Source organism: Oncorhynchus tshawytscha, unplaced genomic scaffold, assembly GCF_018296145.1.
Source record: "Oncorhynchus tshawytscha isolate Ot180627B unplaced genomic scaffold, Otsh_v2.0 Un_contig_10252_pilon_pilon, whole genome shotgun sequence".
In the NCBI taxonomy this organism is placed as follows: domain Eukaryota; kingdom Metazoa; phylum Chordata; class Actinopteri; order Salmoniformes; family Salmonidae; genus Oncorhynchus; species Oncorhynchus tshawytscha.
In genome coordinates, this window is record NW_024608351.1 from 42,389 (window position 1) to 58,966 (window position 16,578).

At 41.2% G+C, this 16,578-nt stretch overlaps 1 long non-coding RNA gene across 1 annotated transcript; it reads left to right on the forward strand.

The window, feature by feature from the left end:
- Window positions 1–4,636: 4,636 nt before the first annotated feature.
- LOC121843471 lies at window positions 4,637–12,044 on the forward strand. Its single transcript, XR_006081582.1, has 3 exons — window positions 4,637–5,003; window positions 10,407–10,460; window positions 11,674–12,044. It is a non-coding gene; the product is annotated as an uncharacterized LOC121843471 (long non-coding RNA).
- Window positions 12,045–16,578: the final 4,534 nt, after the last annotated feature.

Below are 16,578 nucleotides of genomic sequence, written 5' to 3' on the forward strand. Positions count from 1 at the left end.
AAATAGTCCAGATAACCCATTTACCTCCATTGCCAAGGTCAACCTTGGGGCTAACATCCATTATTATTATTATGAAGTTAAAGCTACTTCTGACCAGGTATAGTTTAAGACTTCACTTAGATCTAGACTAATCGTCCTTCTGGAAATCAGACTTTTTCAATCTAGTCTGAGACTATTTTAAAACATGTCCGAGGAATGCTATTTCAGTTAGCCCAGTTAAATAGTAGATTATAGGTGAACAAGACATTGAAAATACATAGACCCTTAAATTATGTGTCCTCAATGTAATCTAAAAATCTCACATTAGCTGGTAGAACTGACAAAATTAAATGAATCATAGAGATCTTATAACATTTTCCATTCGACAAGTCCATTGTTTTGGCTCATGTCTCTTTATATTCATATACCCTGGGGGCTATGTCGCTTCTGATCTGTCATGTCTCTTTATATTCATATACCCTGGGGGCTATGTCGCTTCTGATCTGTCATGTCTCTATATATTCATATACCCTGGGGGCTATGTCGCTTCTGATCTGTCATGTCTCTATATATTCATATACCCTGGGGGCTATGTAGCTTCTGATCTGTCATGTCTCTGTATATTCATATACCCTGGGGGCTATGTCGCTTCTGATCTGTCATGTCTCTATATATTCATATACCCTGGGGGCTATGTCGCTTCTGATCTGTCATGTCTCTTTATATTCATATACCCTGGGGGCTATGTAGCTTCTGATCTGTCATGTCTCTTTATATTCATATACCCTGGGGGCTATGTCGCCTCTGATCTGTCATGTCTCTATATATTCATATACCCTGGGGGCTATGTCGCCTCTGATCTGTCATGTCTCTATATATTCATATACCCTGGGGGCTATGTAGCTTCTGATCTGTCATGTCTCTATATACATATACCCTGGGGGCTATGTAGCTTCTGATCTGTCATGTCTCTTTATATTCATATACCCTGGGGGCTATGTCGCCTCTGATCTGTCATGTCTCTATATATTCATATACCCTGGGGGCTATGTAGCTTCTGATCTGTCATGTCTCTATATATATATACCCTGGGGGCTATGTCTCTTTATATTCATATACCCTGGGGGCTATGTCGCTTCTGATCTGTCATGTTTGGAGTTGTGTTGCTCTGTTATGTGGACACTTACATTTTTATTTCCAGTTGTGTTACCCTGGTCGTGTCAGTATACAGTCACTTTAAAGAGCAACCATTTCCACTCAAAACCAACTTCTCATTTATAAAACAGCCTATGTGGCATCAGTATGAGTCAGAAACATTTATGCTACCATCAAAATTGACTCGAAAGTGTAAATAGGATAACTTTGGTCATAAAGTCGGTCTCGTCAAAAACTTGAGTTTTGTGAGACTTTTGACTGCATCACAACGTAATTGAAAGATGCACAAATGCCCACAGCTGGCAGCACACAATACATAATACATTCAGAATACAGCTGCACGCGACCCGATAATAATAATGTAATGCTTGTGGTAAATTTGGGTTGACTTTGGATATCCCTATGGGGCTACTTAGGTAAAATACACAATGTACATGGGACAATATGTTACAATTCCAATAGCTCCAAATGTTGATTGCAAAACTAAAGAGAGACACCAGACAAGACACAGAGACAGCTTCAGAAGAGGGCAGATAAGAGACAGCATCAGAAGAGGGCAGATAAGAGACAACAACAGAAGAGGGCAGATAAGAGACAGCAACAGAAGAGGGCAGATAAGAGACAGCAACAGAAGAGGGCAGATAAGAGACAGCAACAGAAGAGGGCAGATAAGAGACAGCAACAGAAGAGGGCAGATAAGAGACAGCAACAGAAGAGGGCAGATAAGAGACAGCATCAGAAGAGGGCAGATAAGAGACAGCAACAGAAGAGGGCAGATAAGAGACAGCAACAGAAGAGGGCAGATAAGAGACAGCAACAGAAGAGGGCAGATAAGAGACAGCAACAGAAGAGGGCAGATAAGAGACAGCTTCAGAAGAGGGCAGATAAGAGACAGCAACAGAAGAAGGCAGATAAGAGACAGCAACAGAAGAGGGCAGATAAGAGACAGCAACAGAAGAGGGCAGATAAGAGACAGCAACAGAAGAGGGCAGATAAGAGACAGCAACAGAAGAGGGCAGATAAGAGACAGCAACAGAAGAGGGCAGATAAGAGACAGCAACAGACGGCACAGAGAAAGTGATGGAGAGGCAGAGAGAGCAAACAGTAGACTATCACTTAAAGCTGGTCTATGGATTCAAATTACTGCAGTGTGTGGTGTGTGTGTGTGTGTGTGTGTGTGTGTGTGTGTGTGTGTGTGTGTGTGTGTGTGTGTGTGTGTGTGTGTGTGTGTGTGTGTGTGTGTGTGTGTGTGTGTGTGTGTGTGTGTGTGTGTGTGAGAGAGAGAGAGAGAGAGAGAGAGAGACGTGTTTGGGTACTGTTGGATTCTTTAATCAGTTTGGCTCATTGGATAGATCAGAGTCTATGTTTAAAGTTCTTGAGTGGTTTTTTGGCAATACATTGTAGATGTATGTGTTCCAGAGTAGAGAGTGTTCCAGAGTAGAGAGTGTTCCAGAGTAGAGAGTGTTCCAGAGTAGAGAGTGTTGCAGAGTAGAGAGTGTTCCAGAGTAGAGAGTGTTCCAGAGTAGAGAGTGTTCCATAGTAGAGAGTGTTCCAGAGTAGAGAGTGTTCCATAGTAGAGAGTGTTCCAGAGTAGTGTGTTCCAGAGTAGAGAGTGTTCCAGAGTAGAGAGTGTTCCAGAGTAGAGAGTGTTCCAGAGTAGAGAGTGTTCCAGAGTAGAGAGTGTTGCAGAGTAGAGAGTGTTGCAGAGTAGAGAGTGTTCCAGAGTAGAGAGTGTTCCAGAGTAGAGAGTGTTGCAGAGTAGAGAGTGTTCCAGAGTAGAGTGTTCCAGAGTAGAGAGTGTTCCAGAGTAGAGAGTGTTGCAGAGTAGAGAGTGTTCCAGAGTAGAGAGTGTTCCAGAGTAGAGAGTGTTCCAGAGTAGAGAGTGTTCCAGTGTGTTAGTAGAGAGTGTTCCAGAGTAGAGAGTGTTCCAGAGTAGAGAGTGTTCCAGAGTAGAGAGTGTTCCAGAGTAGAGAGTGTTCCAGAGTAGAGAGTGTTCCAGAGTAGAGAGTGTTCCAGAGTAGAGAGTGTTCCAGAGTAGAGAGTGTTCCAGAGTAGAGAGTGTTCCAGAGTAGAGAGTGTTCCAGAGTAGAGAGTGTTCCAGAGTAGAGAGTGTTCCAGAGTAGAGAGTGTTCCAGAGTAGAGAGTGTTCCAGAATAGAGAGTGTTGCAGAGTAGAGAGACCCACAGTAGCAACTAGAATTGAGTACTGACAGGGTCTGCTGTGGCAGGTGGGAAGGGTGCAAGTTACATGAAAAATAACTAATCTCTCAATGTTCCATTTTTTTTTATATTGAACCATTATTTAACTAGGCAAGTCAGTTAAGAACAAATTCTTAACCTCTAAATGTTATTCTCAAAGTCCACCAAATTCATGCATCTAGCTGTTAAAATAGTTTTTTTTTCGGGGGGGAGGGAATGCCCCAGAACCCCCTACTGGCTTCGGCCTAAGCCCACAATGTCTTCAAATCCTAGAAATGCCCGGGGACAGGCCACACTCCAGCCACCGCTACAACCATCACCACCGACTACCACTACTGCTACTGCAACCTCTGGATAGAGAGGAGCTGCTACCCCTGAGGAGAGAGGAGCTGCTATCCCTGGAGAGAGAGGAGCTGCTACCTCTGGGGAAAGAGGAGCTGCTACCTCTGGGGAGAGAGGAGCTGCTACCTCTGGGGAGAGAGGAGCTGCTATCCCTGGAGAGAGAGGAGTTGCTACCTCTGGGGAGAGAGGAGCTGCTACCTCTGGGGAGAGAGGAGCTGCTACCTCTGGGGAGAGAGGAGCTGCTATCCCTGGAGAGAGAGGAGTTGCTACCTCTGGGGAGACAGGAGTTGCTACCTCTGGGGAGAGAGGAGCTGCTACCCCTGGGGAGAGAGGAGTTGCTACCTCTGGGGAGAGAGGAGCTGCAACCCCTGGGGAGAGAGGAGCTGCTACCCCTGGAGGAGAGAGGAGTTGCTACCCCTGGGGAGAGAGGAGTTGCTACCTCTGGGGAGAGAGGAGTTGCTACCTCTGGGGAGAGAGGAGTTGCTATCCCTGGGGAGAGAGGAGTTGCTATCCCTGGAGAGAGAGGAGCTGCTATCCCTGGAGAGAGAGGAGTTGCTATCCCTGGGGAGAGAGGAGCTGCTACCCCTGGGGAGAGAGGAGTTGCTATCCCTGGAGAGAGAGGAGCTACTATCCCTGGAGAGAGAGGAGTTGCTACCTCTGGGGAGACAGGAGTTGCTACCTCTGAGGAGAGAGGAGCTGCTACCCCTGGGGAGAGAGGAGTTGCTACCTCTGGGGAGAGAGGAGTTGCTACCTCTGGGGAGAGAGGAGTTGCTACCTCTGGGGAGAGAGGAGCTACTACCCCCATGGGGAGAGAGGAGCTGCAACCCCTGGGGAGAGAGGAGCTGCTACCCCCATGGGGAGAGTGGAGCTGCAACCCCTGGGGAGAGAGGAGCTGCTACCCCTGGAGAGAGAGGAGCTGCTACTTTGAGAGACTGCAACCCTGCTCGAGAAGAGCTTAACGATTGGTGATTGTTGGGACAAGTTTGGCAGGAGCTTCAGTGATGAAGATTGCTCAACTTGCTGATGTTTCGCAATATGCGATGGCTGTTTCAGTCATCAGGTCTCAACCCAATTCAACACTTATGGAAGATTCTGGAGAAGCGCCATCAACAAAACACCAAATGGTGGAATTTCTTGTGGAAGAATGTCACATCCTTCGAATAGAGTTCTAGACACTTGTAGAATATATGCCAAGGAGCACTATAAAGAGAGAGGGAGTGGGAGAGAGAACAGGCAGAACCTGATATGTAAATGAGTAAAGCAAATGAAAGGAACTTTCGACGACCAAATGATCATTCCAGACTCTGCTTCTGTTGAGAGAGATAAAAGGTAAGATGACAATTGTTATGTGTATTCATATAGTTGATGATATTGTTATGTGTATTCATATAGTTGATGATAGTTGTTATGTGTATTCATATAGTTGATGATATTGTTATGTGTATTCATATAGTTGATGATATTGTTATGTATATTCATATAGTTGATGATATTGTTATGTATATTCATATAGTTGATGATATTGTTATGTATATTCATATAGTTGATGATATTGTTATGTATATTCATATAGTTGATGATATTGTTATGTGTATTCATATAGTTGATGATATTGTAATGTTTATTTATATAGTTGACTAAGAACAACTTACACTTCCTCAAAACATGTGGTGTGTGTTCAATAGTGTCCACCATAGCAAAACATTTGACAACGGAGACTGTTTAGGTCACGTTGTACAGCATTTGGAATAAACTGTTTATTTAACATTTTAAAACTCTTGGCTGTGGTGTGAACTAATGAATACGACCCAGGTAGTAGCCTACGACTCGGCTGTTGATGTCTGCCTGATAACGAAACTATCATGCAAGCTAGATGTACTGGTTTTCTGAAGCTAGCCAGCTTCAGTTAGCTTCACAATCCAGCTCAGGCCACATCCATAAGAATATACAGAGTGCTAGTCATCAGGAAGGTGCTCTCTCAGCAGAACGGAACATATCTCAATCACTTGACAAATTAAGATCCTACATCTGTACTAAGAATATTACTTGGTAACATGGTGCTGCTAGTGATAGACATCATTTAGAGACAGACAGAGGAGTTTACACAAAGTTTAGGTACAACCTTATACACAACTAGGTAGAGTGAGCATAGAGCTATAAGAGAATGAGCAGTGGATATACACATATACAGCACAGTGAGTATACAGTTGATATACATTGACTATACAAATATACAGTACAGTGGGTATACAGTTGATATACAATGGATGTACACATTTACAGTATCAGTATAAATATATCTAAGATAGATGAACAGAGTGCAAATGAAGTATAGTGCAGTTATCTAGTGTACAGATCAGAGATGGCTTGATGTGGGGTGTAGCTTAGAGTGTATAGTCCTTTAGTCTCTATGGGCCAGATGGCCTGTTGGTGAGGGCCAGATGGCCTGTTGGTGAGGGCCAGATGGCCTATTGGTGAGGGCCAGATGGCCTGTTGGTGAGGGCCAGATGGCCTGTTGGTGAGGGCCAGATGGCCTGTTGGTGAGGGCCAGATGGCCTGTTGGTGAGGGCCAGATGGCCTGTTGGTGAGGGCCAGATGGCCTGTTGGTGAGGGCCAGATGGCCTGTTGGTGAGGGCCAGATGGCCTGTTGGTGAGGGCCAGATGGCCTGTTGGTGAGGGCCAGATGGCCTGTTGGTGAGGGCCAGATGGCCTGTTGGTGAGGGCCAGATGGCCTGTTGGTGAGGGCCAGATGGCCTGTTGGTGAGGGCCAGATGGCCTGTTGGTGAGGGCCAGATGGCCTGTTGGTGAGGGCCAGATGGCCTATTGGTGAGGGCCAGATGGCCTATTGGTGAGGGCCAGATGGCCTGTTGGTGAGGGCCAGATGGCCTGTTGGTGAGGGCCAGATGGCCTGTTGGTGAGGGCCAGATGGCCTGTTGGTGAGGGCCAGATGGCCTGTTGGTGAGGGCCAGATGGCCTGTTGGTGAGGGCCAGATGGCCTATTGGTGAGGGCCAGATGGCCTGTTGGTGAGGGCCACAGCACTGGGAAGGAATACTTTTAATGTACGTGGCTATATCAGGAGGACAGGATTCTCTTTTGACCCTTCTTGTTTAACCATTTGACATATTTTATGCACTGTTGTTCAGGCTGGTTTAATGAGTTCCATATAACAGGCTACTTCCTCTGCAAGTAAACAGGTGGCAGCACCAGTGATCATCAGAAGTTCTGTGATTTCATGATTTGAAATTAAAAGTATGTTTGTAGCCGATGCAGTTACAATACGGTTGTTGAAACTGTGGCACACATTTATTTGCAATATTAGAAGTTGGATAAATGTATTATATTTGAAGGAAAGACGGGCATAGAACTGTTACAGAACTATCATAGAACTATTACAGAACTATCATAGAACTGTTACAGAACTATCATAGAACTGTTACAGAACTATCATAGAACTATTACAGAACTATCATAGAACTGTTACAGAACTATCATAGAACTGTTACAGAACTATCATAGAACTGTTACAGAACTATCATAGAACTGTTACAGAACTATCATAGAACTGTTACAGAACTATCATAGAACTGTTACAGAACTATCATAGAACTGTTACAGAACTATCATAGAACTGTTACAGAACTATCATAGAACTATTACAGAACTATCATAGAACTGTTACAGAACTATCATAGAACTGTTACAGAACTATCATAGAACTGTTACAGAACTATCATAGAACTGTTACAGAACTATCATAGAACTATTACAGAACTATCATAGAACTGTTACAGAACTATCATAGAACTGTTACAGAACTATCATAGAACTGTTACAGAACTATCATAGAACTATTACAGAACTATCATAGAACTGTTACAGAACTATCATAGAACTATTACAGAACTATCATAGAACTGTTACAGAACTATCATAGAACTGTTACAGAACTATCATAGAACTGTTACAGAACTATCATAGAACTGATATATTTAATAGTCGAGTTAGTTTGATATAGTGCATTCGGAAAGTATTCAGACCTCTTAACTTTTTCCACATGTTGTTAAGTTATTCTAAAATGGATGAAATAGTTTTTTCCCCTCATCAATATACACACAATACTGCATAATGACGCAGTAAAAACGGATTTCTAGACATTTTTGCTGCACCATACGGATGGTGCCAGGTTTCCTCCAGATGTGCGCTTTGCATTCAGCCCAATAGTTCAATCTTGGTTTCATCAGAGCAGATCATCTTGTTTCTCATGGTCTGAGAATCCTTTAGGTGCCTTTTGGCAAACTCCAAGCGGGCTGTCATGTGCATTTTACTGAGGAGTTGCTTCCATCTGGCCACTCTACCATAAAGGCCTGCTTGGGGGAGTGCTGCATCTCCACAGAAGTTGTCTGGACCTCATGGCCTGGTTTTGCTCTGACTTGCACTGTCAACTGTGGAACCTTATATAGACAGGTGTGTGCCTTTCCAAAGCATGTCCAATAAATTGAATTTACCACAGGTGGACTCCAATCAAGTTGTAGAAACATCTCAAGGATGATCAATGGAAGCAGGATGTCAATTTCGAGTCTAATAGCAAAGGGTCAAACGACCACCCCTCATCATTGTCAAACGCTCCCTAAAACACTTCAGCGAGCAGGCCTTTCTAATCGACCTGGCCCGGGTATCCTGGAAGGACATTGACCTCATCCCGTCAGTAGAGGATGCCTAGTTATTATTTAAAGTGATTTCCTCACAATCATAAATAAGCATGCCCCATTCAAAAATGTAGAACCAGGAACAGATATAGCCCGTGGTTCACTCCAGACCTGACTGCCCTTGACCAGCACAAAAACATCCTCTGGCGTACTGAATTAGAATTGAATAGCCCCCCCCCGCAATATGCAACTTTTCAGGGAAGTTAGGGACCAATACACACAGGCAGTTAGGAAAGCAAAGGCTAACGTTTTCAAACAGATATTTGCATCCTGCAGCACAAACTCCAAAAAGCTCTGGGACACAGTAAAGTCCATGGAGAATAAGAACACCTCCTCCCAGCTGCCCACTGCACTGAGGCTAGGAAACACTGTCACCACTGATACATCCATGACAATTGAGAATTTCAATAAGCATTTTTCTACGGCTGGCGATGCTTTCCACCTGGCCACCCCTACCCCGGTCAACAGCCTTGCACACCCCACAGCAACTTGCCCAAGCCTTCCCCATTTCTCCTTCACCTAAATCCAGACAGCTGATGTTCTGAAAGAGCTGCAAAATCTGGACCCCTACAACTCAGCAGGATGAGACAATCTGGATCCTCTCTTTCTAAAATTATCAGCCGAAATTGTTATAACCCCTATTACTAGCCTGTTCAACCTCTCTTTTGTATCGTCTGAAATCCCCAAAGATTGGAAAGCTGCTACAGACCTATATCTATCCTGCCCTGCCTATCTAAGGTATTCCAAAGCCAAGTTAACAAACAGATCACCGACCATTTCGAATCCCACCGTACCTTCTCCGCTATGCAATCAGGTTTCCGAGCTGGTCATGGGTGCACCTCAGCCACGCTCAAGGTACTAAACGATATCATAACCTCCATTGATAAGTGACATTACTGTGCAGCCGTATTCATCGACCTGGCCAAGGCTTTCGACTCTGTCAATCACCACATTCTTATTGGTAGACTCAACAGTCTTGGTTTCTCAAATGACTGCCTCTCCTGGTTCACCAACTACTTCTCAGATAGAGTTCAGTGTGTCAAATCGGAGGGCCTGTTGTCCGGACCTCTGGCAGTCTCTATGGGGGTGCCACAGGGTTCAATTCTCGGGTTGACTCTTTTCTCTGTATTAATCAAATATGTCGCTCTTGCTGCTGGTGATTCTCTGATCCACCTCTATGCAGACGATACCAATCTTTATACTTCTGGCCCTTCTTTGGATACTGTGTTAATTAACCTCCAGACGAGCTTCAATGCCATACAACTCTCCTTCCGTGGCCTCCAACTGCTCTTAAATGCATGTAAAACTAAATGCATGCTCTTCAACCGATCGCTACCAGCACCTGCCCGCCCGTCCAACATCACTACTCTCGATGGTTCTGATTTAGAATATGTGGACATCTACAAATACCTAGGTGTCTGGTTAGATTTTAAACTCTCCTTCCAGACTCACATTAAGCATCCAAAATGAAAATCTAGAATCGGCTTCCTATTTTGCAACAAAGCATCCTTCACTCATGATGCCAAACATACCCTCGTAAAACCGACTTTCCTACCGATCCTTGACTTCGGCGATGTCATTTACAAAATAGCCTCCAACACTCTACTCAGCAAATTGGATGCAGTCCATCACAGTGCCATCCGTTTTGTCACCAAAGCCCCATATACTACCCACCACTGCAACCTGTATGCTCTCGTTTTTTATTCAGATTCATTTAGAAAATAACAGATTGATAGATAATAGCTTACTTTTAATGAATAAAAATAAGTGTGAGACATGACCTTGTGTTGCTGCACTGTCTATAACTACCTTAACAAACTGTGACTTATTATTATTATTATTGACAGTTAACATGGAGAAGTGATGTCACAACTACATGTGATGCATTAAATCATCAGACTGTTTGGATGTGTCTGATAGTAAATGTTTTATTTCCAAGATATAATAAATAGTAGAGATCATTTGACATTCAATAATTAGTTGTCACTGTGTTAACCACAACCAACATGCTGGATCTCTGTTTAGGGGTCAGTGCTCTAAAATGAGTCTCTCATTGGAACATGACACCACAGCTAAGAGGTGAGATGACACACATTTTAAATAATTTATGAACAGTTTATTTCCAAAACGCTATTTCCACAAAAAAAAGGTAATCATAAATTATTGCTTTTTGTTATCTTACATTTTTTGATGTGTATGAAAATGCTTGTTTTTTTTGTAAAATGCTATATATCCATTGTTTAGCTGTAATTGAATGTTTATATTCTGCATATTTGACTGTGATATGTGGTTGTCTCACTTAGCAATCTTAAAATGAATGCACAAATCGAAACATTTGACCCATTTTATCACAGCAGGAAAATAATCCTACAGCAACAGGAAATGTAAATTATTATGGGTTTTATAATGAATGGACTGAATGGGTTGATACACTTTTTTCAATCAAGTCTGAAATTGAAATAGGAAATTACGAACTTTAAAAGCCTTTTTAAACCTCGGAAAACACTACAAGTTTGCATTGCCTGCTGTGTAGGACAATTTGTGCAACAACAGGATTATCAAACTAAAATACGGCAACTGTACTGTATGAATGAAAGCAATTTTTCGTGTCAAATCGCCAGTTGGCAAGCCATCCCTTATTGGAATAATTGACACATAAACAAATATTACAGTAATTCAGTGCGGTAATTCAGTGATAATTCTACTTCCAGTGCTCTCTGCATTGCACGTAGCATAAAGAGGGAAAACATTACAGATACAAATCAATACATAATAAATAAGGTTGTCGAAACAATAATTATATCGCTAGAGCAGTAAAAAGTATACATACATACATATACACAAACATAAATATATATACACTGTATATACACATACAAACATACATACATAACATATACAGATAAATAAATCCACAAAAATTAAACAGAAGGAATTTGAACCCAGTCTGGCACAAGAGAAGATTCATATGGGAGACAAGCCTATACACAATCTATATACACATGTACCATTTACCACATAGAAACGAAATATCTTTATCATTTAATTATAACTATCCCGTTTTCATTTATTCCAGGATTTATCTAAATATTCCGCAAACGGAAATACACAACGGGGAGAAAAACCTTTCAGTCTCTCCTCATGGCTCAGCCACATAATTCCAGTGTATATCTGGTGTGCTTTCTGGAATAAGAGCATACATATGTGGTAGAAAGGGCAACAGAGGATGAAATGAGTATCATTCTCTATTACTTCGAGGTCACAATAGTTACATAATCTTTCCTCATTCCAGTTTCACCACAATACCTACCTGTTTCAATACATGGAGGCAATATCCCTGATGTTACCCGTGCACATACAGATCTCCTGCTTTTAGGTAGGTTATACTTAATGTCTCTCTCACACACATTCACCCTTAACCAAACAAAAAGTTTTCACTTTGGGTTCATGATTAATCTTCTTTTGCCAAATAATTTATAAACATAGCAAACAAAGTTGGTGATAAGGCGTCGCCTATCTGTACGATATTCATTAACACGCACACAAGCAATTGGTACTGTAACGGCATTCTTCCTGGGAAGGAGAGGAGGACCAAAATGCAGCGTGGTTAAAGTTCATGGTTCTTTAATAAGAGAAACTAAACATGAACAAAATAGAAAACAATAAACGTGGCAAAACCGAAACAGTCCTATCTGGTGCAGAGAACACAAAGACAGGAAACAACCACCCACAAAACCCAACACAAAACAGGCTACCTAAATATGGTTCCCAATCAGAGACAATGACTAATACCTGCCTCTGATTGAGAACCATATCAGGCCATACATAGAAATAGACAAACTAGACACACAACATAGAATGCCCACCCAGCTCACGTCCTGACCAACACTAAAACAAGGAAAACACACAAGAACTATGGTCAGAACGTGGCAGGTTTTTTGTAAAGAGACTGGATTGCGTGATACAATTTCCCATCAACGCCTGTATTTAACAAACTATAGGCTAAAATATCCTTAAACAAGTTAAAGGAAATGCTACCAAATACTAATTGAGTGTATGTTAACTTCTGACCTATTGGGAATGTGATGAAAGAAATAAAAGCTGAAATCAATCATTCTCTCTACTATTATTCTGACATTTAACATTCTTAAAATAAAGTGGTGTTCCTAACTGACGTAAGACAGGGAATTTTTACGAGGATTAAATGTCAGGAATTGTGAAAAAATGTGTTTAAATGTATTTGGCTAAGGTGTATGTAAACTTCCGACTTCAACTGTATAAGAATGTTCTAAAACTGTATTGTCCAGTTTAGTTCTCATGGAACATATATCTTTATAAAAGTTATTCTTCAAAATATGCCGCATTTTTGTTACCTGAGAACAAACTAGCAAACCCCTTCTCCCACTCCTTAAGAACCTGTGTAATATCAGAGTTCAGCCCCCCTGCTCTTCCCTGACTTCCATTGGAATTTTCTTACGTCGTTTTGGTCCTAACTTGTTTATTTGGCTTCAAAACTGTTGAGGATTTCTTGTCTGTATCTCCTTAAAGTGTAGTAACTGCTCTCTCTGATATCTCCATTTGAATAGGAGCAGTCTTTTATCAAACATATGCTGTTGTTTCTTAAATTCATTCCTAAAATGTTCTCTTATATTCCTATCTTTACACTGTAATAAGTACACAGCCTTGCGCAATACTGACCATAGACCCCTAACTCATCATTCCAGTAAGGCGTGTTCGGCTTGTAAACTTTCCTGGACTTCGGGGCGTATTCTTTATTCGCATCGTTGTTCCCCATTTCAGAATATATGATATCACAAAATGTTTCATATCACACATATACATTTAGAGGCGGCAGGTAGCCTAACTGTTAGAGCGTTGGGCCAGTAACCGAAAGGTTGCTGTTTCGAATACCCGAGACGACAATGTGAAAAAACCTGTTGAGGTGTCCTTGAGCAAGGCACTTAACCATCATTTTCTCCAGGGGCGCCGTACTACTATGTCTGACCTGTAAGTAGGCTGTCAATGTAAATAATAATTTGTTCTTATCTGACTTGCCTCTGTAAATAAAAGTTTTTAAAAATCAAATGTATTTTTGCAGAGTTTCAATGTGTTCCACCAGAGCTCAACATTCCATTTCAGAACATAGAAAGTCATTTGGCATATTTATGTTCTTACATGTAGGCCTATACGTGGTATTTATCTTTAGCCCCGAATGATGTACAGTAATACCTGCTTGAGAAAGTTCGTGATCAACAGAAAATATCATAAATAAAAGAGAATGATCAGGAAGTCTACTTTTTTCTCCAATTAAGTCAAAACATCGGCATTCTTCAACCATCTGGTTAGGAGGTAACACCTTACATTCCAAAAAAGTTTCTAGACAGTCGTGGAGGGTAACTATATTGTCCACTACAGCTTTTCCTTTGCCAAATATGGATGTAAAGTTATCGCTTAAGGTGCATATCCTGCCATTAATAATAGACATTGTAGAATCGCTGAAAGAATTCTAACAGGGTTTCCCCATGATGATTAACACAGTCATCCAAAGCAACACGCGATGGAATATCATCAATGTCTCTCATTTATATAGTCATCTAACCTCCCAATTCCACTGTTAAGATCCCCACATATGTAAATAGCACCTGATTCTGTATATAGGTATACTTGACTATGACTATAGAAGACTATATGACTATAGAAGGGGGATGCATCTCTACCCCATGTGGACTGTTCAGGTGGTAAAAAGCATGAAAACACAACAAAACAATAATCTGACACCCTATGTTCAAAGCGCAAAACCATAATTCCTTCTATGGCTGTTTTGATAATTTAAATGTAATACGTAACATGCGGTTCCTACGTACACATACACCACGCAGAGAGAACGGTCGCTATGTATGTCCTTGGAGTATGTGTCGATATTTATAGGATCGAAAGAAAGGGATCGCTGCTCTCAGCTTTCTACATTCAAATCTTTCCTTAACATTATGATTATTTCACAAAACTGACAACGGATCAGCTCCTAGAGAGATATTACCATCTACGGCTGCAAACAAACATTGAGGCGGCTTATTCTATCTAATGCGACCTCATAAAAATGCATTAAATCACGGATTTGGCACGTCTTTGTGCACGTGTTATGCTACACATCATTAAATATATTGAGACAAATTAGAGACCGTAGTCTACAAGTAGCAAAATATAACTCAATTGATAGAACATGAAATGTATTTCAATATGATTGAAATAGGCCTTTAGCCTACTGTATATATTTTAATACATTAATGCAGTCATCTCTGTTTTAATTTGAATAACATTTTTCTACGTCACTTGTTTATATCAATTGCAAAGACATTGGCAACTTTGCATTTGTAGTCAACTTTGTTCTAAAGTTATCGGTGGTCACAGATAGACAGATAAACAATGTGATTTTATGTTTAGCAGAAATCTTCTGTGTATACATTGGTACAGGAGGGCAAAACAAATATCTAACGGCTCACTTAGCTGTTCTGATTGGTCTGAGGCAAGCGTTAGATTATAAACGTGTTCAAGTATCTAACGACTCACTCAGCTGTTCTGATTGGTCTGAGGCAAGCATTAGATTATAAACGTGTTCAAGTATCTAACGACTCACTCAGCTGTTCTGATTGGTCTGATTATAAAAGTATCTAACGACTCACTCAGCTGTTCTGATTGGTCTGAGGCAAGCGTTAGATTATTAGAGCTGTTCTTATAAAGCGTGTATCAACGTGTATCTAACGACTCACTTAGCTGTTCTGATTGGTCTGAGGCAAGCGTTAGATTATAAACGTGTTCAAGTATCTAACGACTCACTTAGCTGTTCTGATTGGTCTGAGGCAAGCGTTAGATTATAAACGTGTTCAAGTATCTAACGACTCACTTAGCTGTTCTGATTGGTCTGAGGCAAGCGTTAGATTATAAACGTGTTCAAGTATCTAACGACTCACTTAGCTGTTCTGATTGGTCTCAGCGTTAGATTATAAACGTGTTCAAGTATCTAACGACTCATTAGCTGTTCAAGCGTTAGATTATAAACGTGTTCAAGTATCTCACTCACAGCTGTTCTGATTGGTCTGAGGCAAGCGTTAGATTATAAACGTGTTCGTATCTAACGACTCACTTAGCTGTTCTGATTGGTCTGAGGCAAGCGTTAGATTATAAACGTGTTCAAGTATCTAACAGCTGTTTAGCTGTTCTGATTGGTCTGAGGCAAGCGTTAGATTATAAACGTGTTCAAGTATCTAACGAGCTCACTCAGCTGTTCTGATTGGTCTGAGGCAAGCGTTAGATTATAAACGTGTTCAAGTATCTAACGACTCACTTAGCTGTTCTGATTGGTCTGAGGACTCAAGCTGTTCTGATTGGTCTAGATTATAAACGTGTTCAAGTATCTAACGACTCACTTAGCTGTTCTGATTGGTCTGAGGCAAGCGTTAGATTATAAACGTGTTCAAGTATCTAACGACTCACTCAGCTGTTCTGATTGGTCTGAGGCAAGCGTTAGATTATAAACGTGTTCAAGTATCTAACGACTCACTCAGCTGTTCTGATTGGTCTGAGGCAAGCGTTAGATTATAAACGTGTTCAAGTATCTAACGACTCACTCAGCTGTTCTGATTGGTCTGAGGCAAGCGTTAGATTATAAACGTGTTCAAGTATCTAACGACTCACTCAGCTGTTCTGATTGGTCTGAGGCAAGCGTTAGATTATAAACGTGTTCAAGTCTAACTGACTCAAGTATCTAACGACTCACTTAGCTGTTCTGATTGGTCTAAGCGACTCACTCAGCTGTTCGGATTGGTCTGAGGCAAGCGTTAGATTATAAACGTGTTCAAGTATCTAACGACTCACTCAGCTGTTCGGATTGGTCTGAGGCAAGCGTTAGATTATAAACGTGTTCAAGTGCAACGTTAATATTGATGGTTTGGGGAATTCACTTTGAGAATCGAAACTGGGTCCTGGTTAAGAGCATTTGCTAAATGACTCAAATGTAAATTGTAAACATTTACATACAGATCTCATATTTCTTTATTTAATTATATATATTAAATATATAGATATATATATATTTAATATATATATTGATGTCACTAATTAATAATTTGTACAGTTGTTTATTAAACATTCAGTTATTTGTTACATTTGACTGTGTTAAACATAGCAGTACCACTTATTT